The sequence below is a fragment of the Pteropus medius genome, unplaced genomic scaffold (assembly GCF_902729225.1).
Source record: "Pteropus medius unplaced genomic scaffold, Ma_sr-lr_union100, whole genome shotgun sequence".
NCBI lineage: Eukaryota > Metazoa > Chordata > Mammalia > Chiroptera > Pteropodidae > Pteropus > Pteropus medius.
In genome coordinates, this window is record NW_024340701.1 from 18,047,905 (window position 1) to 18,072,044 (window position 24,140).

Genomic DNA, 24,140 nt, shown 5'->3' on the forward strand with positions numbered 1-24,140 from the left:
TTGAGATGGGGAGATCATTCTGGCTTATCCAAGTGAGCCTGGTGTAAGAGGAAGGCAGGAGGTCAGAGTAGTAGGAGGTCATATGATCATGGAAGCAGAGATTGGAGTAATGCAGCCACAAACCAAGGAATACCAGCAGCCTCTAGAAGCTGGGAGGAGCAAAGAATAGATTCTACCTTGGGACCTCCGGAAGGAACCAGCTCTGCCAACACCTTGATTATAGTCTCATAAGATTCATTTCAGACTCTGGCTGCCAAAACTGTAGATGATAAGCTTGTGTTGTTTTAAGCCACTAATTTGTGGTAATTTGTTATAACAGCCATAGGAAACTCTTATGGTAGTTAAGAATACAAGTGTTGGAATTGGGCATAACCAGGTTGAAGTCTAGGTTCTGCTACTCATTGCTACGGGCCTTGGGCAAGTTACTTATCCTCTCTAAGCATTAATTTGCTCAGTTGTCAAATGGGGATAGTCATGATGTAGCTTCCTGGTGCTGCTGTTGCGTGCGCCACAGTAGGAAGTACAGGCGATCAGTGATAAAGTCGATAGTGATAATTCATCAAACAATTACTATCAGCCAGTGACTGTGCTCCACCTGTTGGAACATCAGGTCAAATAAAACACAATTCTTGCCTTTGTAAATAAATACAATGCTGGTTTTAAAGAGATCGTAGCCTAGAAGCATGGATGAGACAACCAATGCCTGCAAAGAGGGGATTCCTGAGCCACTGCCCCAAACAGAACAAAGGTGCTCCTTGGTGCTTAGATCATAGCAATTAGAGCCTCAGAACTGCACTTCCTCCACATTCCCTCGACTTGGTACAAAGCCTCAGTAGTAATACTTGTCACAGTTGTAATAGAGGTGGTAATAGTAATAACGGTTACTACTATCACAGCTCTGACATCACTAATGCCCCATCTTTTGGGCTCCAGTATGCTGGTGGATGCTCAGCATCTCAGAAACCCTCCTCACTCTCCAGAAGTCACTCAGAATGGCAGCTATTTTGGATTCCTGAACCCAATTCCAAAATGTGTATGAGAGGTGGATCTCCCACATCACCAACATGCTGCAGACACCAGCTGGGTATCCTACAACTCAACTCATTTCTGACACTATCTACTCAGAGATAACATCAGATCCCACAGGTTAAGGGCTTACTCCTACTACACTGTCTCTCTCCAACCTCCCACTTCAGATATCAGTTGCAAACCCTGTGCTTCTGACCAATGGCTATAAATCAGTGGTTTCCACAAACTTCTCCTTCCTTGGGTTTGATTAATTCGCTAGAGCAGCTCACAAAACTCAGAGAAACATTTACTTACTAGATCACCAACTTATTATAAAAGGATATAATTCAGGAACAGCCAGATGAAAAAGATGCTTAATGCAAGGTGTGAAGAAAGGCTGAGGAGCTTCAATGCCCTCTCTAGGAGGACACTCTCCTAGAATCTCCATGTGTTCATCAACCTGGAATTTCTTTGAACCTTGTCCTTTTGGGTTTTTATGGAGGCTTCATTACATAGGTATGTCGATCAGATCACTGGCCCTTGGATATTGATTCAACCTCCAGCCCCTCTCCCCTCCCTGAAGGTTGAGGAGTGAAGCTAAATGTTCCAACACTTTAATGGTGTGGTTGGTTCCCCTGAAAACCAGCCCCCAAAGTTAGGTTACCTAAGGGCTTTCCAAAAGTCACCTCATTAACATAACAAATGATATATTTATCACCCTATCACAGGAAATTCCCAGGGTTGTAGGAACTCTATGCCAAGACCAAATATATATTTCTTATCGTAAATCACAATATCATAGCAGCCATGCTCACTGCAAAGGTGGGCTCCCTAGAGCCCTAGAAATTCTGCCTCATCTGGGATAAGCCTTATGTGTGGTGTTGGGGATACATAGAAGGTTCCAGATGGACCTTAGAATTGCTCCTTCTCTCTCCTTTTTGCTTCTCTGAGTCAGATACCCACATCCTCCCTGCCCAGTGAGTCTTCAGTGTGGTCCTTTGGTACACAGTGACACTTGCCTTTGGTAAATGAAATGCAGTTGTCATCTTAAGAAATAGATCACTCTAGAAGCAGGAATAAGACAACCACACCAATGTAAAAGGAGGTTCCCAAGCCCCAGGCCAGAGGGACCCCTTCTGTCTGGAATCAGGGAAGGCTTTACGAAGGAAGTGGCCTTCTCACTAAGGACATTCAGGAATGGTAGCAGGATGATCTGAGGACAAATCACAGAAACAGAGGCAGAGGCAGGAAAGGATTTGCAGAGCCCCAGTAAGGAACTGTCCCAGGTGATCTCCCTGTGTCTGGTCACAGAGAGAGGCCCCTTGTTACTGGTCCAAAGTCCATGTGCCTGATGCTTCTAAAGGCCAAAACTCAAAACCTTAGAGTTTGGAGTAAAGAAAAGTTGATCGATCTGAGAAGGTGCCAACTGAGAAGATGGGAGCCTTAGTGGTACCTCAAATCCATCTTACCAAAGCACAGAGTTCAGGCTTCTTTTATGTCAAGGGTAGGGGAAATGAGAGGGGCAAGAGATGACCGACCAATGGCAGATATCTAGGAGCCAGCAGGGGTCCAAGGAAGATTGTGCTGGTTGATGCGAGTCTGATCACAAGGTTCCTGCAAAGCTTTGATAAACAACACCTACTTCCCTTATCTCCTCAAGCTGCAAGCAGAATTTCTCTAATGATTAGCATATCTATATGCAAGACTAAGCAGAAGCTATTAGCTTGAAGGTCATGGGGACAAAGCAGGCTTGAACAAATGGAGTCAGAGAGATCAAGCATTTCACTCCATTATACCCTAAGCCCATCCCCAGTCCTGGCCTTGCACACCCAAGGCTCTGGCCACCCTCCACATGGCAGCAGGGACCTTTCACAGGCCAGCAGCCAGTCAGGAGGGGGAAAGTACCCCAGGTAGCCACCTCCATTTTGCTTGGGGCTGGTTTGGTTTGCAGGGTCCAGCCATGGAGGTCTTCAGGAAGGTGATATAGTTACTAGAGGAAAGAGAAGAGACTGGAGGTGTGCCTGCTACCCATGATTTCTTTCCTTCATCCTGGTGGGAGAGTAAATCCACACAAGCTCTCTGGAGGGCAATTTGGCCATGGTTCAAAAGCTTTCAGACTGACCCTCAAATTGTCAAAAGTCCTCATAGTTGATGACCTGACACAGGTGAGCTCATAGTGTAGATTATAATAGTGAAAACTTGCAAATGACCTAAATGAACCATAGGAGGTATACTTAATAAGTGATAATGTTTTAATACAACAGAAAACTGGGCAGTCATTAAAAAACTCAATATAGATTTTTATTTAGGAAAATACTCACGATCCATTGTTAAGTGAGTAAAGCAGTTTCTGAATTAGTTCATATGGCATACCCTAATTTTGTTTAAATAAATATGTTTACATGTATATTTGCAGAGATGAAAGTTTGATGACATTAAAGGGGAGCAGAGTTTGCCTCCCCAAAATATGCCTCTTTGAGATATTATTTTAGGCTGGTTAATTTTAAGAAACGGCAGATCTGGTAGAAGCTCTGAAAATGGAGTAGTAATTACCTTCTGTAAAAGAACATTTGCATTTATAAGGGAAATCTCCATCTGTAAGAGTGTTTCCCTTACTGTACCAGGCCTGCCTACACTATCAATGGAGAAAGCTTGGACTTAAATCTGCATCACAACCTTACCCTTGTCTACTGTGCTTTTTCTTGGTCACCTCCCATAACTGACTTTAGCTGAAGATGGTATTTAAGGTGATGGCTTCTATCATTTTGGTGAGTTATTCTGTTCCTGGGTTTCTCCCATGTATACAAGAGGTATACATGTTATTAAACTTTAATATGTTTTTCTCCAGCTAATCTATCTCATGTCAATTTGTTTATTAGACCAGCCAGAAGAACTTAGAAAAGTGGGAGGAAAATTATTTTAACACCCCAACATTAACATGTCATTGTTAATATGTCTTTAATAGTATGTCATTTTAAAAGGTAAAAGTTTCTACTTGTATTTTCTCACCTATGATGGTATTTGGATTCTCCTATCTGGGCCTGCATAAGCTCCCAGGGAGAAATGCCCACAATGGGAACCATGAGAGTCCTGGGTTGACAAGGTTTTGGGTCAGGATGGCCCACAGAGGCCATGAGACAGAGTCCAAGCTGTAATGAAAAAGAGTCATGGCAAGCATTACCATTTGAGGAGCAAGTCCAGGCTAAAATAGAACATAAGTCACAATGACCAGCTTAAAACTGGTTCTGCTCCCTTAAAGCAGATTGGTGATTAATACAGTGCTTGAATTATTTCACAGAGACAGCACTGAGCATATGCTACTTTTGTTCTCTAGTTGCACCTGAAACCAAAGTCTTGCCCCTCCCCACGGAACCAAAAGATCTCAACATGATCAGAATGTGAACACTGGAACTCTTTCTGAAGCGAAGGGTCTGTTGTGCAGGAAGATTTGGTGCTGAAGCCCCTTAACATAAATGGCCAAGTTCCAAAGTCCTCCAGTTAAAACTTGCCCTGCCAGCGCTTCCACATACCTGTTCCCCCTAACACTTTGAAACCCTCTGATTATAAGCCATTGAGGAGTTCAGATTTTAAGTGATACAGCTCTTCCTGTTCTTCTTGTTTAGCACTCTGAAAATAAAGTGATTCTAATTTCTCCGTTATAAAACTCGGTGTTCAGTGTTTGGAGGACAAACTCTCTACTTGTTGAGTCACAACAAGGCCATAAACTCAGAGAGAGGCCGCGGGACAGAAGGTAGAAACTGAAAGGGAGGGCAAGAAGCCTGAGGTTGTGACCAGCAGTGAGGGACAGAGGTTTCCATATTGTGCCTAGATTTTCCTAGGTGCTGGGGCCTTAAAGCAACCACACAGGCCTGGGCACAAAGAGCTGCCCCATGCTGTTTAAGCTTGGCACCCTCCATAACTCTAGGGTGAGAAAGAAGGAGTTAACATCCAGAATCATCCGGTGGAAGCAGCTCAGAGCGTGAAGCGTGTTTGTGAAAAATGGGCTCAATTTGATATTTGGAGAGCAATGAAATTGAAATCATTTCAAATTTTAAATGCCCAACATATTGACTCCCACCCTCTGATAGATCTTCCAAATTACTTTGCAAGCTCTCCACGCCTAGCTCTATAAGGGAATTCACTTCTTTGCCAAAAATGTTCCTCTCCTTGAGTTGGAAAACAAGAGGCTTCGGTTTGGCGGGTCTCCCTGATCCCCAGCCCTGGGTGTGCTACTGTGCACCTTCTGCACGCGGCTAGAGGAGGAATGTGTTTTTCTTTCTCTCTTAGGTAATGAATTTGATCTAATGGGGCTGTCTAAATGCCCAGATACTATGGTGATAGGCACCCCATAAACACAGAGATAAATAGGTAGAGAGATATATGGAGGTGAACATAATTTGCTTCTAAGTGCCTTTTCACTAGTGTAAATAAAGCAAGAGAATAAAGTTGTTGGAGGCACTCGCAATACAAATGTAAGAAGGAAATTAAGTGTTAATTATAACATTAAGGATAAATGAAAAGGCCCATTCAGGGATGTGTGTGTGTGTGTGTGTGTGTGTGTGTGTGTGTGTGTGTGTGTGTGTGTAGGAGGCAGGAGTGGGAGGTTAGAGTAAAGGTACTGGGGCCTGTATAGCTGCACCCATCTCCCCAAGCTCAACCCAGGAGGTCATCTGCAGATAGTTTGTCTATGGCTTTCTGTGTCTCTCTGCCAGAAGGCATTCCCTAGCCCAGGGGATACACTTGGGGGTGGCTTGGAGCATGGGGGGTAGGTTGGGTGTTAATGCCCCAGGAATCAGGAGTGATTCTCAACCAATGAGGAATGGAAGTTGAAGAATAAATAGCCCCAATTTCCTGGCCTCCCGGAAGGATGATTCCAGTTTCTTCTGAGAGGGCCCCAGGGAGCATTGCATTCCAGGTACCCACGGGGTGATCCATCCATTAAGAGACCTGAATGGGCTTTCCCCATTTCCCTTTCTTACTTCTAACAACTAACAACTTGCACCTATATCCTTGCCTCAGGACTCCTCTTTTTTGAGAGTAACTCAAACCAAGACAGGCAGTTTTACAGCAGCTTACTGGTCTGGAAGTACAGCCTGAAGCTGGTGGACGGCGTCACTAAAGCACAGAGCCCCCCTCTCAGAAGGGTCCCATACTTGGTTTAATGTTCTGCTGTCTCCATTTGGAAGTTCTTCATAATTTTATATTTGAACCTGTGGTTCATAAGTGACATATGGTAGGACAATGGAGCATGTGTGTGAACAGCACAGATATGCTGGATGGCAGTTCCAGCTCTGGAGACAGCACAGCCCAAGTGATTCCCTGGCAACCCAGGGCACACGTGCAAGCTTGGGGCAATAGGAGCACAGTGGAGCCCCAAGGCCAAGTTTGGTGGTGATGATGGGTGAAAGAAGTAGCAGTTGAGGCTGAGGAGAGAGGAGTGGCTTCACAGAGCCTTAGTGCTGGGATCCACTGTGGGAGGTCAGCTTGACCAGGAATGCCTGGACCCCATTCCTGCAACATCTGCACAAATATTCACTCTACAGCCTGAGCACCTAGACAGAAACTGCTGTAGCTCAGACAGTAAACTTTGTTAGTAAATTAGTTAAAAATCAAAGCGTACAATGTTCCAATAAAGCATATCAGGGAGTTGGTAGAACTTCTCAGAGTTTAGAATCCTGGGTTTTGAAAAACACAGCAACACTGCATGATAAATATCCACAGGCTTAGAAATAGAAATTAAACTTAAAGATCATCAAATTCAACTGAAAAGAACACTATTTTCATCAGAAGCTTCAGATGAACCAATTATTAACAAAGAAGACAATTTTTTAAATTGATTTTTCCTTGTAATTGAAGATACAGTAATAGAATGCATAAACGGGCATTTTGATTACATATAAATCATGAAGCCACTTGCAATTTCTTCTATGACCTCCACAAGTTACAGGAAATGTCAGAGAAAATATTTAAATGCCATTGTATAAATTTACATTTAAAAATAAATTCAGACTTATGTGAAACTGATTTGTATAGTTAAATTTTTTTAAATTGTTTTGTGAGAATCATTAGCTCCAGATATATTACAATTTTTTAAATTTCAAAACATAATATATTTTAAAATAATCTATTAGAAATTTATCCCAATGTTATCACAGCATATAAAAATACTCTTAACAGTTCTAGTAACAATTGCATCAGCAGAAAGATCCTTTTCAAAGTTGAACATTATCAAAGTTACCTGCAATCTTGCATTTGCCAAGAATGACTGATGTTGCTTTCCATTTATATTGATTGAAAATGATATTGCTAAAAGTATAAATTTTTTTTTAGGCAAGACAACCCTTGGTTGACCTCGCAGATTGCAAGGACCTTGTCAGCTTACAATCCCTTATTTTATTTTATTTTATTTTATTCTGGTTTTTTTACGCCTACAGCACCTGGTCTTCCTAGGTGGTCTCCCATCCAAGTACTAACCAGACCTGACCCTGCTTAGCTTCCAAGATTAGATGGGATCAGGCTTGTTCAGGGTAACAGATGAATTTGTAGATAAGTGAGCCAGAAAAACATGACCAATCAAGATATCACAATAATAAAGTATTATTTATGGTAATACATAAAATTATGACAAAAATAATTGTTTTATAATTTGTAAATTTCTGTTATTCATGTATCGCTATTATTCCTATTGTGTTTTAGAAGTCATAAAACATTTGTAAAGGAAAAAACTTTATATTTTAGTACCTTTAACATCGCTTTTTTCCTGCTTTTTGAACAAGGAGTCCTACATTTTCATTTTGCACTGAGCCCCACAATTTAGTTATATAGGCAGCCCTGTCTGCTGATTGCTTACCAAGCTTTCCAAGATAGATAGGTTAGCCCTATGGCCTCCAGGCCTGACACTGACTTTCTGTCTTCTTTATCCAGCTGCAGGACTCCCTCCATCCTTGCTCACATGGTTGGCAGTAGTAATTACAAGAGGTAAACTGTGAAGACTGCAGAGAAAGTTCTTGGACCTGAGACCTTCCTTAACTTCTGTTTCACAAACTAGGTCTTTGTCATCAGATCACTGGTCATTCGATCATTGGCTGGATGACACCGAAGTCCTTGTCATCTAGTCACTGGCTGCAGGCTTCCCTTGGGAAGGAGCATAACCTTGAACAAGGAAGTTCACTGTAGCTGAGGACAATTCCCATTAAGGGACATAACTGTGAGCCATCAGTAGCTGGGGGCTGTGTAAGTTGGCCCTAAAGAGGGATATGGGCAAAATATGACAGTATCTCCTACAGTTCACCCCTTGTACCATTTCATTCATTTCCTTTGTTCCTGGATCCACGTATCCTTCTATCAGGGCTACAACACTATATGATCATTATTGATTTAGAGTATGTACAATGTCCTAGAGGATGGCATCCCATCTTTATAGAATATTATCTCCAAGCTGGTGCATCAGTGGCACTACTTTATCATGTCAACAACTGTTTCTCTACTTTATCATGTCAACAACTCCTGGGTGGTGCAGTATGTAACAGAATCAGAGCATCCTGTGGTCATGTGCCTGCTGTCATGTCTCATTTGCTATAAAGAGGATCCTTCTGTCTGAGGCAATGTTATGTGAGATCCCATGTTAGCAAACCACATGCTCTGTAAGCCTTCAGGGAGTGGTACTAGCTGAGGCCCGGCAGACAGGAAAGGTAAACCCATACCATAAATATGTACTGATCCTAGTCAAGATGAATCATTGCCCTTTCCTTGGTAGAAATCAACTTGCTACCAAGTGGACAACTGGTCTCCTTGAGAAATGGTGCCATATTGAGTTTAATATTGGTCTCCGTTAATGACAGGTTAGATGTTCATCAGTGCCAGTAACTAGGTCATTTTTAATGAGGGAGATCCCATGCAGTTGGACTCATGAGTAATCTCCATCACTACTGCTGTGATACTTCATTTATGCAGCTATTATGCCACTGTGGCAGTATTGGGGTAGCCAATGACAGAGGATGGCTGATGTCAACTGGCAGAGTTATTTTGGCTATGTGGTAGGTCCTAGAGTCCCAGCTCATGATGGGTAGTATGATCACATAGTCACTTGATACCCCATATTTAGATGTGCCATGCAGAGAGCTGCTTTCTGAATAGTATGGCATGACCTTGCTCCAGAAGCTAGATCCATACAGCTACATTGTGATTCTCCTATTCACATTAAAGTTTACTATAAACTCCATCCAGCGTCTTATCTCACTACAATTATCTCAAGTATTAGGCCATATAGCCCAAGCCACAGGGCCGCTGCCACCACAGCCTGGACTTGCTGCAGAGTTCTTCACTGCTCTGGGCCCCACTCAAAGCAGGAAGCCTTCTGTATCACCCAGTTAAAGGGTATCCCCAAGTGCAGAACATGCTACCCCAGACTCTGAGGAGGCTTATCAAACATGGCAGTCCTTTCTTAGTAGTGAGATGAAATGCAATAAGTTGTCTTTTATTTTGTAGATGTCGCAGCATGCCCCAGTTCACTGGGTCTCTCAAATCTTCACTGATGTGGTTGGGTCCTAATTTTAATAATTTTAACAGGTTTATCTCCCACTCTCTGGAGCTCATTTGTCTTGTCAAGACCTCTAACATATGTACCACTTTTTGCTCATCTGGTCTGATTAACATTACATCATCAACATGGTGCACCCACATGATATTTTGCAGAATGTCCAGATGGTCCAGAGCCCTTCAGATTATGAGACAGGGTGGGAATGTTAACATAGGCATGGAGCAAGACTATCCATGTTTACCATTGTCCAGCCCACACAAATGCAGGCCATTAGAGATGGTAAAGAATGTATTTGCCAGATCTATAGCCACATACCATGTGCCAGAAGTAAAGGCATCATATTGGGCAAAGCGGCTGCAAGTGAGGCTTTTGCTTGACTAAGTGATCTATTTTTATTCACCATAATCTATCCAGTTTGGTGAGTTAAATGGGGATATGTTGGGGACCACCAACTCTGCATTCTTTACATCATTCTTTACATAATCTCTGTAACCCCCTCTCCCCCAGGACATGATACTGCTTATGATTTATCCTCTTGGCTTGGTGTATGACAAGAGTATTTCAAAGGCTTCTACTTCATCTTCTTTATTGTGGTAGCCCTTACTCCATAGGCCAAGGAACCAATATGAATGGGGGTTCTGTTAACCACTAAGTATGTTAATTCCAGTTAGACATTCAGGGACCAGAGAAATGACTACTGGATAAGTTCATGGACCCAAAGAAACCACCACTATTTATTACCTAGACCCATGTACTTCCCATTCTAATAAGGGGCCCATGATGGAGGTTTATGTCTCTAGTGTCAATGTATATACAAACAATCCTTGAAAAATCTGCATAGCCTCATTTTTCTAAGGCTCTCTTACCCAAGTAAATGGCCACAGGACTCTTTGGAATAGGAATAAACCTCAATAAACAAGAGGTAGGAACTGATGGCTAAGTACCCCCAGCTTCCTTGCTCATTTGTGAGAACAATTCTGTCTCCCAGAGAATCCCTAGTGCAATTGTGCCCAAGTTGCCCACAAAGGTTAACTGCTGTTGAGTACACCCTTGACTGGTCTTCTTCTCTGCCCTGGCTCACTTCCCCAGTCCATCAGCATGCTTCTTCGGACCTTCTCCCAAGTGAACTACTTGTACCCACATTCTTATCTCGGGGTCTGTGTTTCAGGGAACCCACACTAAGACAACAGTGCAGACATAAGGTGACCTTAGAAGTCATCTCATCTCTTCTTGACCTTTAGGCACTTCCAGTCTGTTTGCACAGCTATGCAGAAAAGGTTCCAGCATCCTCAGTGGTAACCCAGTCTAACTCAATTCTCATTATCACACCTTTGCGTTTTATTCTCAACCCTCAATCCCTCCTGTTGGAATTTAAAACCACTTCATCATATTTTGATTTTTTTTCTTTTCCTCAGAGATGGAAAATAGCTGACCATCAACTTCAGTGTGAGAACCCCTTATATACTTGAGTGTAGGTGTCAATCTTCACTTCTCTGTGCTGAATAATCCAGGTTCTTCTAAAAAGTGTCAGTCCTGTTTTCCAGGCTGTAAGCTGTCACCCCCAGCTACTCACCATAGGGAAGCCTGCAGGGTTTGGAAACCACTAGATGCATGTTTTAACCCGAAGAAGTTCACAGAAAGAGGTGTCCCAGCTGCTGTAAATCACCCTCTCCCTTGCCTCCTCCCCAAAGCCAGAGAGAACAAGCCCCAGATTGCTGTTGAAGGCCATAAAACTTCTCCTCTTTAAAGCGCCCCTTTGTCAGGAATGTTCATTGTAGCAGGCGTGCAAGTTCACCAAGGGCCCATAAAACTTGCCCAGGCTTTGTGCAGATGACCCCACAGTCCTGTGCCTTAGCAATCCCACTCTTGAGCCCACAATGAAATTGTTACTGGGTTCACTCAGAAACAGACTGTACTCAATTTGCCTTGTGATTTGTTTGTTACCTTTACAAATGGCTTTTGAGGCCAGACAATCTCTCCTAACCCTGACTACTTGAGCAGTGGAAGCTCAGGGACTTCCTAGGGAACTGTGGGGACTTTCGGGTCTCCATGGAAATTACAAAACAGTTTATCTTAGTGTGAAAATTGTTGCTGCCCTTGAAGAGTGAGCCAGCATTCGGATGGAACTGGGCTGTCCTGTCTTTGGTGGGCAAAGGTGGTTCGCTTCTTGCCCTCACCAGCATGCTCCAGGACCCACTCCCTGAGAAGCTCCAAGGCCCTTGCCTAGTCACTGATGATGAATCTACTCCAGTAATCCTACCTGCCTTGGTAAACCACATCTATGCAACACCAATCAGCAGGAAGATGATATTGATCTCCTACATAGAGTAGTGGTTAAGAGCATAGGCTTCAATCAATCTAAAAGTCCATCCACAGTAGGATGGATATTCGTACAATTGGATATAAAGGAACAAAGCAGAAGCGTAGATCTTAAAAGTTCTCATCACACACAAAAAATTTTTGTTAACTAGACTTAATGTGGTAATCATTTCATAATATATACAAATACCAAATCATTATGTTGTACACCTGAAATGAACATAATTTGTGTCACTTATATATATTTTATATATATCATATATTATATATATTTTAATATTAATATTTTAATATTTAAAATGTTTTAAAAAGAACAAAGCATGACTACACACAACCACATGGACTAATCATACATTCTGCCAAGTGAAAGAAGCCATATATATATAAGAGTAAATAGTATACACTTCCATTCATATAAAGCTTAAAAACAGGCAAAACTTAATCTATGGTAGTAAAAGTAACAATAGCAGTTACCTCTCAGTGGTACTGACTGGAAAGGGACACAAGAAAGCTCTCTGGGGATGATAGAAATGTTCCATATCTTGATTTGTGTGCTGGTCACATAGGTATACATACACACATAGAAAAAAAATGCAATCGTGCTATCTGCTTAAGATCTGTGCTCTTTCCTGCATGTAAATTATAAGTTAGCATGATATTGGGGGGAAAGCCTCAATTTCTGACCTACGGAACTATGAGCAATAAATGGCTGTTGTTTTAAGCTGCTAAACTTGTGGTCATCTGTTACATAGCCATAGAAAACTAATACAACTTGGTTCTAACACTGGTCCTGCCTTTGGAGTTAAACGATTGTAAGTTAAAATCCTTGCTCTGCCACTCGTTAGCCATCTTTTAATTGGGTTATTCAATCTTATTGAGACTTATTGTCCTGGGAATACAAATATGTACCTCATAAGGTTGTGATCCTCAAATATCATAGTGCCTGGCACAGAATAAGGGCTCAATATATAATACTAAGTACGGGTGTTACTGGGCCTGGAGGGCAGCTGGTTCAGATTGAGACAAATCAGAAGCACCAGGAGAGAAATTTCTCACTAGATGAAATTGATCGAATACTTGTCTTGTCTGAAGGAAATTTAGATAGCTGGCAAGTTTACAGCTGTGTTACTGACAAGTATGTAGAAAACTAAGAAAACCAGAAGCTGAACAACTATTAACTCCAGGGGAAGGATTGTCAAGGCAAAACGTAAAAAAATAAAAAAATAACCATAATTCACTACATGGATCAGTTGTATAAAATATTTACAAAACATTTAAACATTTAATAAGACATACTGAATTGTGATCTAATCAAAAGAACAGTATAACTATCGGGAGCATGGGGATAGGGAGAGAAAAGCACACATATGTGATAAAAGCAGGAGGAGAAATGAAAAAAAATTAAGGAAAAAAAATAGATTGATAGATTAACTATTATGCTCTAATTTGGTCATCATAAGTGAAAGATATTTTAGTCCTTTAAGGATTTTAACTTGTGAAAAAAAGATATAATGTTAATATTTTAAGAGGGCAGCAATCAGGATTTGGGGCTAGTTCAGAGTCATCTGGACAAAAAAATATTTTCCTGCAGGGTTCTAGAAAGCATAGAACTTTCTAGCAAGTGAAAAATAAAATTCCTATGTATTTTACTTTAGGAAGGTAAAAAAAATAGTAGTAAATAAATGTGAAGGCATCTGCCTGTGTCAAATTCGTGATAGACAAAATGTTATGCAGGCGGCAGTGTTCAGAAGGAGTGTATTTGACATCACTCATTCCCCAAGCTCTCCAGATCAGTGCTGAACATGCCCACATCGAGCTGTCATTATGGCTGAGGGCCTATAACATAATAGGAGCTTATCAGCCCTGGGTTGGTTGATTCAAAATCATTTCCTGTGGTCAAAGTTGGGAAGCTATTTTTAATATGACAATAATAAACTTCCATTTATAATCTGCTTTATAACTTTCCACGTGCTTTCACATACATTTACTGATTTGATTTTCACATTAATGAGTTATTGTTTTCATTAACTTTGGCAGTTGAATCTCAGAGAGGTTAAGTGACATATCCTCAGTCAGACAGCAAATTGGAGGCAGGACCAATGTTAGAACCGAGTTGTATTAGTTTGCTATGGCTATGTAACAGATTACCACAAGTTTAGCGGCCATTTATTGCTCATAGTTCCATAGGTTAGGAGTTACGGCCCTGCATGCCTGGATTCTCAGCTCAGGTTCTCCCATGGCTAAAATCAAGGTGTCAGCCAAGGCTGCAATCTCATCTGGAGCTCAGAGTCCCCTTTCAGGCTCATTCAGGCTATTGTCAGTATTCAGTTCCTTGCCACTGCAGGATTGAGGTGTTCATTTTCTTGCTGGCTTTTGGTCAGGGGTCTCTGTCAGCTCCTAGAGACCACTTTCAGGTCCTTGTCACTTGGCTCCCACTATTTAAAGCCAGGAATAGAGAATCTCCCTGACACCAAATGTCTTTCAGGAGTTGGGTCCTTCTCATTAGGTGGCGCCCAGTCCCTTTTAAAAACTTGCCTGATTAGGTCAGGCCCACCTAGGATAATCTCCCTTTCTTAAAGTCAACTGTGCAATACAGCACAACCTAATCACAGAATTGTTATGCCACCATATTTATAAGTCCCTCTCACACTCAGAGAAGGGATTCTATAAAGCATGGACCCCTGGGGACCATCCAGAATTCTACCTACTGCGGGAAGTGTGCTGGAAATAGCATTCTCCCCACTGTAGCCAAGGCTTCCTTGACCACTCATTTTGAGAGCTCCATGCTCATCCCAGATTATTAAAAAAAAAAAGACATATCATTATTAAAAGTCTGCTTAAAGGGATGCCTCTGAGCTGATGCATTATAGTGAGGCTGTTGAGATTGTGAAATGTATCTGCTTCAGCTCATTACATCAAAGATTTATAATATATTCCAGGGTCCTATCTGGTCAATGCAAATTTTGATAGCCTGAGTTTCTTAAAAGAATCATTTGCAAGAAATAAGCCAGTCACAGAAAGACAAATACTGCATGATTCCACTTATATGAGTGGTCATTGATACTAGAGTAGTCAAATTCACAGAAACAGGAAATAGAATGTTGGTTGCCAGGGCCTGGGAGGAAGGGTAATGGAAAATTATCATTTAATGGAAATGGAGTTTCAGTTTTTCAAGATGAAAATGTTCTAGAGATCTCTTGCATAACAATGTGAATATACTTAGCACTACTGAACTGTACACTTAAAAATAGTTAAGATAGTAAACTTTATGTTATGTGACCTTTTTTTTACCACAGTTAAAAATAAAAATAAATTTAAAAAGAAAAAAGGAATCACTTACCAAAGCTTTTTGTAATCTGAAGTATAAAAGAGCTCTTCAAAACAGCCTCAGGGGCAGGAAGTTACTAGAATATTGTAGTTGATGTGGAGGATTTGCTCTCTTGACATCAATCCCACCCTCCTTCTCTGTGCTTTCCTGTACTAGGGAGCCTGGAAAGCTAGGGTTCTGAGTTCTAAATAGATTCTACCAATCAGATCCTCTTATGGGTGACTCAGAGTGTGAGAGTAAGGCTGAAGCCTCGTGCCATTAACGCGATGGTCTGCAGCAGTTTGCCAGTGGCCAATACTAGTCTCACAGGTGTCCATTGGCAGTTGCAGCAACAGCGTAAGAATTTTCCTGATCCCTGGATCACAGCTAAAGCAGCATGCTCTGATGCCATCAGTCTCAATAGAGCCTTCTAGTCTCCTACCTTCCTGGTTAAGGTAGTGGTAGAGTAGCTGCCCTTGGCAGGCTGGTAGTTCTGTGGTGTCATTCTGAGAGTCATTCCTGAAGGACCAGCTCAAAGCCTGATCCTCCTTTCCTTACAATAATTTTGCAAATACTCTAAATCTCTTTCTACTTGAAATAGCTAAACTTTTCTTTCGCCTGCAACCCAGCTCTGAGCGTTAGTCACGGGTGATGGTCAGGCCAATAGATGCTTTAGAATTTGATCATTCCATCGTGTTAGGGTTTGGTGGCACTTGGTAGAGACCAGCCTCTGACTTTTTCCAGGGCCGTGCTGTGTAAATGGGGAATTTAGCAATTCTCCACATCTGCCCACTTTCGCCCTGCCCCCTTACGCTGAGCGTTGTACCCAACTGGACCCCTACTGCCATTGTGCAGTGCTCTCTCCTTTCCCTTTCATAGATTTTTGAAAAACTTTTCCCCTCTACTTGAGTTCTCTATCTGACTGTAACAGACCCTAGAGCTGTCTACCCAAGGCATCCCCCACCTCTTTCCTGCTAACAGAACCCAATTTTGTTTGGGTATTAGACAAAGATCTCTTAATTTTAGGTAATATGTTCTATGACAGGTTTGTGACCCAGTCGTGGCTAATAAGGGAGCCTCTTAAGGAGCTTCTGAAGAGAATTTTTCTTCCTGAGAAGAGGTAAGAGTGGGGGAATTTTCTTATTGCCTGTCTATGACTTCTTCTAAAAAAGCTACTTGATGCCAAAACCTACAGCAGCCATTTTAAAACCATGAGGTGACAAGAATGGGAAGAAAAAGCCAATAGCTAAGGATGGCAGGGCAGAGTGGCTGACAGAACCAGGTCCTCCATGCAATTAATGAACCATGGACAAATCCTGGAACTAGCTACCTCCAGACTTCTTGCTAGCTAAGCAGTAAATGTCCTTAAGATTTAAACCACTCTTACTTGGATTTGGGGGTACTCAAGGCCAAAAAGACTTCCTAACTAATATATCTAGCCCATTCCTGATAACTCTCAGCAGATGCCCTTGCCTTCAACTTTGCAGAGAAAATGGAGTCCACTTCCTGCTCATCGCTCCCCCAACACACAAGCATTCTCCCGCCCCTCTTGTCTCATAGCCAAGGGCCTCTTATCTGTTCGTAGGCTAAGCTCTCCTTTGTGCTCTAGATACCAGCCCTGCCCCTCTGCAGGGACCTCAGAAATCATATCCTTTCTCTCCTCCATCTTCCACTTTCTGGCAGCCCCTTTCCAACTGTGGTCTTGAGTTAGTACCCAAGGCTGTGTGTACTGCACTGAGTGGACATGTCTCATCCTAATCACCAGGTAGCTGCTTCTCAAGAGTCCTTTCCTAGTGCTCTGGGCAAGCTCCCAGAGGTGAAAGAAGCAAGAGGTTAAGGTCTTGGAACTGTTCCCTGACCCCAGAGTAAGTGGTTGCCTAAGACTGTGTATGTACCATGAGTACTCATACCGATGCCTGCTTTCCACTGCAAGGCTTACTTTCCTTCTGAGTTTTCTTCTTATTTTTATTGAGGGCATATTTTCTTTATCTTTAAGGCTTTTATAGTTTCGTATCTCTGTCTCATTTTGGTATATTCTGTTGTTATGATTTATGCTACTTTTACTGGCTCTTTATCCTAGCACATAAACATGTTTAAGTTTGCCACAGCTTAAAAAAAAATAAAATAAAAAAACCCTTCTTTGACCCTGCATTCTCACTGAGTTTCAGCATTCTCTTTCTCTCTCTCTTCTCTTCATTGTGAGCTCTTTGGAATTTGTCTGCACTCACGGTATTTCTTCGCATCCCACTCAATCCTGAACCCTCCTCTCTAAGACCAGAAGTTCAGCCCAGCTTCGCTTAGTAAAGCAGAGATTTTATTGGCAGGATGCTGGGAATCTCACCTGACTGTGGGAAGAAAAGAAGAAAGGAAATGCAACTGGGCCACCAAGACCCATCAGACTTTTCTCTTGTGGCCCCCATACTCTCTCTTCTCCTAGCTTCTCTCTTTGGAGTGATGTCATTCTTCCCTCCACATGACTCCCAACTGCTCTAGAGCCTTCTACCCAACAGTTCCCCTTTGCTCCCATTTGAAAATTGCAGGGAAGTATTCTGATTGGTCTAGCCTGGGTCAGGTATCTTCCCATGGATCAATCAGCCATGGCTCCAAGATGCAAAGCCATACAGCCAAGACAAAGCCTCAGAGAGAAGAGTCATGAGCCAGCTTCTCAGCTGGCTTCCTCCTCACCAATAGCACTTGCTTGAAACTACTTTCATTCACCTTTTAGTCCCCTTTTCCCCCGCATGGCTCAGGCCTGACCTCTTCCTGTGTGCTTGCTTCTTCCGAATGCTGACACCTGCCTGAAGCCATGGAAGTCTGCTCTGCCCATATATACAACAGGTCAGCAATTCCAAGAGATTACCGCCCCTTCAGTTGACTTCAACCATGACTCTTGGGTGCATATATAGCCCAGGTTCCTCAGCCCTCAAGAGGATGAGTGTGGTGGCCACAGAGATGTGTCCCCAGGTCCCTTTCAAGGAGGGACTTTTTGCTCCAGTATCATCAGACAGCCTTCAATTGCTGAAAACTACCTTGCCCCAAGGCACTTCCCTCCTGGGGTAACTCACATGCAATGACTGGTCATGTCACTCACTGTGGGACAACTCTCACAGGCCACATAGGCTTCATTGTTCCCCAGGGGGTTAGTTCAGGCTTTGCAGGCCAGCTTTGCAGTTCGAGCTCTCTCTCTGCCCCGTCTCACTTCCTCCCCCTCCTTTCACAGATGTTTCCCCTAATAACTACTTCACATGCCAAACTCCATTTCAGTTTCTGCTTCTAGAGAACCTAACCTGTGACAGATGCCCCTCAGCTGTGTGTCTCACACCATCTCCCAGAGGTCCCTGTAAGATTGAGCTCCAGTTGCCCACAGTAGGAACAAGCTTGGTAATGCTCCCTCTATTGGCTGCCTTCCTTCCCTGTCTCACTTCCCCATTTCTCTTATTCTCTGAATCTCTTAAAATCTACTTGCTCTCAAGTCCTTCTCTTGTGAACAACCCAAAGTCAGACATCAGGATTATGTGAAAGAGGGAGAAATTTTCCTCTATACCTTCTAGGTTCTTTTGGCTGGTCTAGTAATTAAACCAACATGAAACACATTACCAAGAGAAAATAACCAAATTAAATTACATACATATATATGGGAATCCCACATACATGAGAGAGTCAGAAACCCTACATATATGAGAGGTTCAGAGACAGAGGGAAAATGAAGCATATATGACATTCTGAGCTAAGGATAAGATAAGGTACCTTGGGACTTCAGAGGAGAGGAAAGTTATTTGCAGGACGATAAGAGTAAAAGTTCAGTAATTAGATGTTTGCCCTATCATATAGATAGGTCACAAAAAGTTGTTTCTAGTAATAACTGTTATTATGGGCAAGGCCCCCAATTTGAATTCTTTAAGAGAGGTAAAATTTTCTCTTGAGCCCACAGGATCTCAATTGTGTTCTGCTCAAAATAATCCACATGCCAAACTAGCACATTTTGGAGAGGTCTATTTTGAACTCCTTCAATTATGACTTTGTTAAATCCAGAGTCCCACCCTTTATCTTCAACGTGTACTGCAGTGACCATGAGCTCTTCGTGAAATGCTTTCCTCTCTCAGCGAGCTGAGTTTCCTGCCCCTTTACTGCTCACTGCTTGACCTGCCCTTCTTTCTTTGCCCACTCCCAGGATTACAGCTCAGCTTCCTCCTACACCCAACACATCACAGGGGATCTCAGTCAGTCCCCTGGAGTCGACCACCACCACACAAGGATAACCCACACTGTCTGTCTCCTACCTAGCTATCTCTCTCTTGAGCTCTGGACTCAGATACCCAACTGCCTCCTGGCCATCTCTACGTGTATATCCCACATATGCTTCAAACCAACGTGGCAGGGCTGAACTCATCATCTTTTTCTAAGCCAGCTTCCCCTCCTACATTCCCCTTCTCAGCAAATAGTATCACTGTTTGTTGTCTCCAAATTCAGTTCTCTGAGAGTTGCCCAACCTCCTACCCATCTCCCCACTGCCCCATTAGCACTTTCTTGTCCTGGTGCAAACCTACCCTCCACTCCCAATTCGTTTCCCCACTCCCAGGCTCTGCCCTCCATTAACCATGTGATTTTGGATAATTCACCAAATCTCTCTCAGCCTCAGTTTCTACATCTGTAAAATGGGCTGTTAATAAAAGTACCTACTCTATAGAGTTTCTGTAAAGTTTAAAAGATTTGCACATATAAAATGTTTAGAAAAGTGTATGGCACATAGTAAGTACTCAATGATTGTTAGCTTTTTATAGTTGTTTGTTGTTATTTATTTTTACCCTTCTTAAGGCCCTCATCAATTTCCATCTTGTACTATAGCTGCTTAGATGCCATCTTTAAATGCCCTGCTGGTCTGCAAGATTTTGAGGGCCATGCTATATCTTATTCATCTATCTATCTGTCTATGACCAATGTCCTTCCATACCTAATTACTTTCAGCCATACTTCCCCTCTGGTAGCACTGGAGTAGCTGGGGAATTTTTTTTTATATCCAGCTAAGGGGAAGTCGAGTTAGGGATATATTCAATTTGAGTTTAGTGGGATATTTTGTATGTGTTTGTAAGATGTTGCTAACCATTCCAGTGTAAGAACAGCTTCTAAGAACACTCTCACCACCCACTGGGCTGACTCCTCAGGTTGTATAACATGAAGATTCAGGCCCAGAGGTTGTATCTCAATGGAAACATGTCTTATGGTACCCAGAACCAGAAGCATATGGGTAGTGGAGGAGGAACAAGGTTTGAAAGGTATGGAGTCAGAAAGGTATGGAGTCAAAATTTTCTGTGGAAAATTCTTCCAATCTAATCATCAGACATGAAAAATTATAAGCAGGGGTTTAGTTCTTATTCGTCCTTAGACAAAGGAAATTCTCTTCTGTCAGGAATATATTCAGCAATGCAATGTATATGATGATTGTGAATGCACCATATAATTTTTTCCTTTCTCATGGAATGTATGTAGAGCAGAATTTATCAGAATTCCTGGTTTGTAGGACACAAACCTATAACAGTATAACCAACAGTGAGTAGGTCTGTCTGTGAAGTCACATGTTTTATCCACCCCAGTGAATCGCACCATATCTTAGAGTATCTGATGCCTCTTGTTCTGATGAAGTCTGGCAGTTCCAGACAAAATGACAGGCAAAATTGCCACTGACACAGTAAAATACCCTGAAGAAACATATTTATCAATGAGTCAATTTTTATCCCATAAGAGTAATTCGATTACATAATTATGTAGCCCAGTACCGTGTAGTGGCAATTTAAGAAGGCATTTGAATTGCTCTTATATACCCTAATTTCAGATTAACTTTATATCTTTTTTCGGAATTATTGATCAAACCAAAAGTCAATCACTGAGTATGCAGCCAAAAGTTGTAAGATAAAAAGTACTATGGAGGTGTGTTAAGCAGTTAAAATATATTATGCTACCTTGTCTGGATTTTGTGAGGTTTAGGTATTTGTCAACTCTTTAAAATTCAGAATCTCTTATGATTTCTCATCATACTTAATTTTATACCTGTAATCTTATATTCTCTTACTTAAAGGGAGACCTCGAAATTGTATAAGTTTCAGGCTTACAAAGCCTAGATCTTCCTCTGATATCACCTCACAACTTGACACATGTGTGTGCCGTCATCATCCCTGTTCTGGTACCACACCTTTACACACACACACAACATTTCCCATGGCCAGGCATGCTGAGAGGTGGCTCTTGACAGAGGAAAGAAAGGGACAAGTAAAAATGCATGGTTCTATCATGTAATAGAGGTGGGACTTGGAAATCACAGAGGTGAAATGGTGGGGCAAATTCAATCAACCAACTCTCACTTTGGGGATTGAGGCACAAGGATGTTTGGCAAATAGAAAAAGAGGGGGAAAGAAAAAACCCAGCGTAGGTTGCAGTTCTGTATTTAACCACAAGATGGAGGTAAAAGAGTGGTCCCTCCATTCAGCCAAAAACTCATTAAGAGCTAATCAAGGTAAAGCGGGTTTTTCATGTTTCCTGCCCGTGCCTTCTCCCCTTTGACAAGCCTCAGTGCACTTACTATTGTTCCATTCTTTTTGGTTAAAGTCGTCACAAATCTGCATTTTTGTTTGTTAACTCAGCTGTAGCCCGCAGTTTGTCTTCTAGACAACTTTCCCTGCTTCTTATGGTTAAGGATTATGTTCTTATTAACTATTATTACAAGAATTTTCTGACTCAGAAGTTTCAGGACTTAAAGCTATAGTCTTAGCTCAATAATTGCCTGATTATTTGCTGCTGTGCTTGGAAATTTCATTACCTGGTTTCTATTTCACGTTCATTTCTCCATACCCCCCAGTCGGGACTCTACACAGAGCACTAACAGAGACACCAGCCCCCATCTGTCTAAGAGAGATATGGTTCCATCTAGTTTTACTGGGCCCTGCAAAGGCTGAATTACTCCTATGTTAACCATAAGAAACCAGAGCCACTCGCCTAAGACAGACAATGATCAAAATAGACTGTCAGGCTTCCTGGATCCAATCCTCCATTTTCCAAGCTGACTTTGGACACTATCACCCTTCTCCCCTTCTCCACAAGATTTTGGCAGGCCTTAAGCCCTTTACGCTAAAACCATTAGCTCAGAACACGTTGCAAAGAAAGCATGGTGCAGTGACCAGAACTGACCACCTTCTTAACCTCTTTTGAGAGCTTTGCCTGTCACTGAGAGCCCTTCACCCAGACATGTACTTGGCACATTGGTGGGGGCTCTTGCCGGAAAACCATGCTAACAATGAAAAGGCAAAGAGCACAGCCCAAGAGCCACATGCTGCTACCCTGAGTGTTCAGATGCATGAGCTCCTGCCTCTCCAGCAATCAAGACTACAGTGTTTGTCTTTGATGAGTGTAAGCTTGTCTTAAAGTGATGACGCTACTGGCTGAGGTTGGAAATTACAGCTGTGTAAGAGAACATGGCAAAACTGACTGACCCATAGTCACAGTAGCTCTTAGCTGCACCCTTAGTAAAATCTCCCTTGTTCCTTGACTGCTCCAGGATTGACATATCCCATGAGACAATAGATGCTTTTTCAAAGCAGGTGGAGGTAGCAGAATCAGAAACATCATGAGTTGTTTCCCCTGCAGAGAATCTCTCTGGCTCCAGATCCTCGTTATTCTGTCTTGCTTTGTAGAAGTATCCCACTCTGGACAGCAGCTTGAGTTCTCTGGTTGGGCAGAAAAGGAGAACCAGTACTGAACAAGGAATTAGGGGACCTAAATTCAGATGCCATCTGTGTGATTGTAGTATCTCCCTTCTACTCAGCTGCAGGAAGTGACACCAGCAGACAACCCCCAACTCTCAAGCCCTCCAGGTAAGGCCACACCTTTTCCCAAGGTAACCCACATCCAATGACTGATTGACAAAGGGGTATTAAAGCCCAGCCCTTTCACCCCGCCTTGAAACAGCTCCAATAGTCAGTCATTCTATCTTTCAAACTTCCAGAGTTGGCTAAGGCTTCCCTGAAAACTGCATTGCAGCTCAACTTTTTCCTCTGCCCACTCTTGTGTTCTCAACTCCCTTCCTCGGGGTGGACCCCAAGGAATCTCCCTAATAAACCTCCCGCATGCTAAACTCCATTTCAGAGTCCTCTTAGGAAACCCAGCATGAGACAGTGACCTTAGAAATGTAAATATCCTTTCTGAATCATGTCAGGAGTCTGTCCAGAGCCATGGAGCTAGGTTTAATGCCAACCCTTTGTGTTCATTTTTTGCAGCTGCCTGCTATAGATCCTATCAGCTCTTAGGAACTAAACACAGCAAGGAACCCAATGTGTCAGAAGCCTGAGAACCAGTCACAAACATGTGCTCACACACAGAAGTAGCTGCTCACCAAAGCAGGCTAGAGAGCAGTGCTGGGATTCTGTAGCTCTCAACTCCAATTCAAACAGCACTGCTATATTTGGTTTTTGAGCCCTCCTGCTGTCTAATTCTAAGGAATAATTTCCCCACTCAGTCCCTATACCATGGAGACAAACCAAGGAGGTTGTCCACTCCCATTATAGGTTGTTCAATATTGATTAATCTTTGCTATCTCTTTTCCTATAGGGCAACCCTGTCCAATAGAAATAAAATTCGTCACGTGTGTAGTCTTAAATTTTCTAGAGCCACAAAGTGAAAAGAAACAGGTGAAATTGATTACAATAATATACTTTAATTAACCCAATGTATGCAAAATATTATTATCTCAACATGTAATCAATACAAAAGTGCTCAACTTCAGGTATTTTAAATTCTTTTTGTTCATAATAAGCCTCGAACTCTGGTGTGTCTCTGACATAGCACCTCTCAACTTGGACTAGTCACACTGCAAGCATCCAGTAGCCACTGTAGTGACCATATTGGACAGTGCAGGCACAGATTCTAAGTAAAGAGAGTTGCAGAAGAAGGCACATGAGAATCTGGGATACTGAAGTTGAG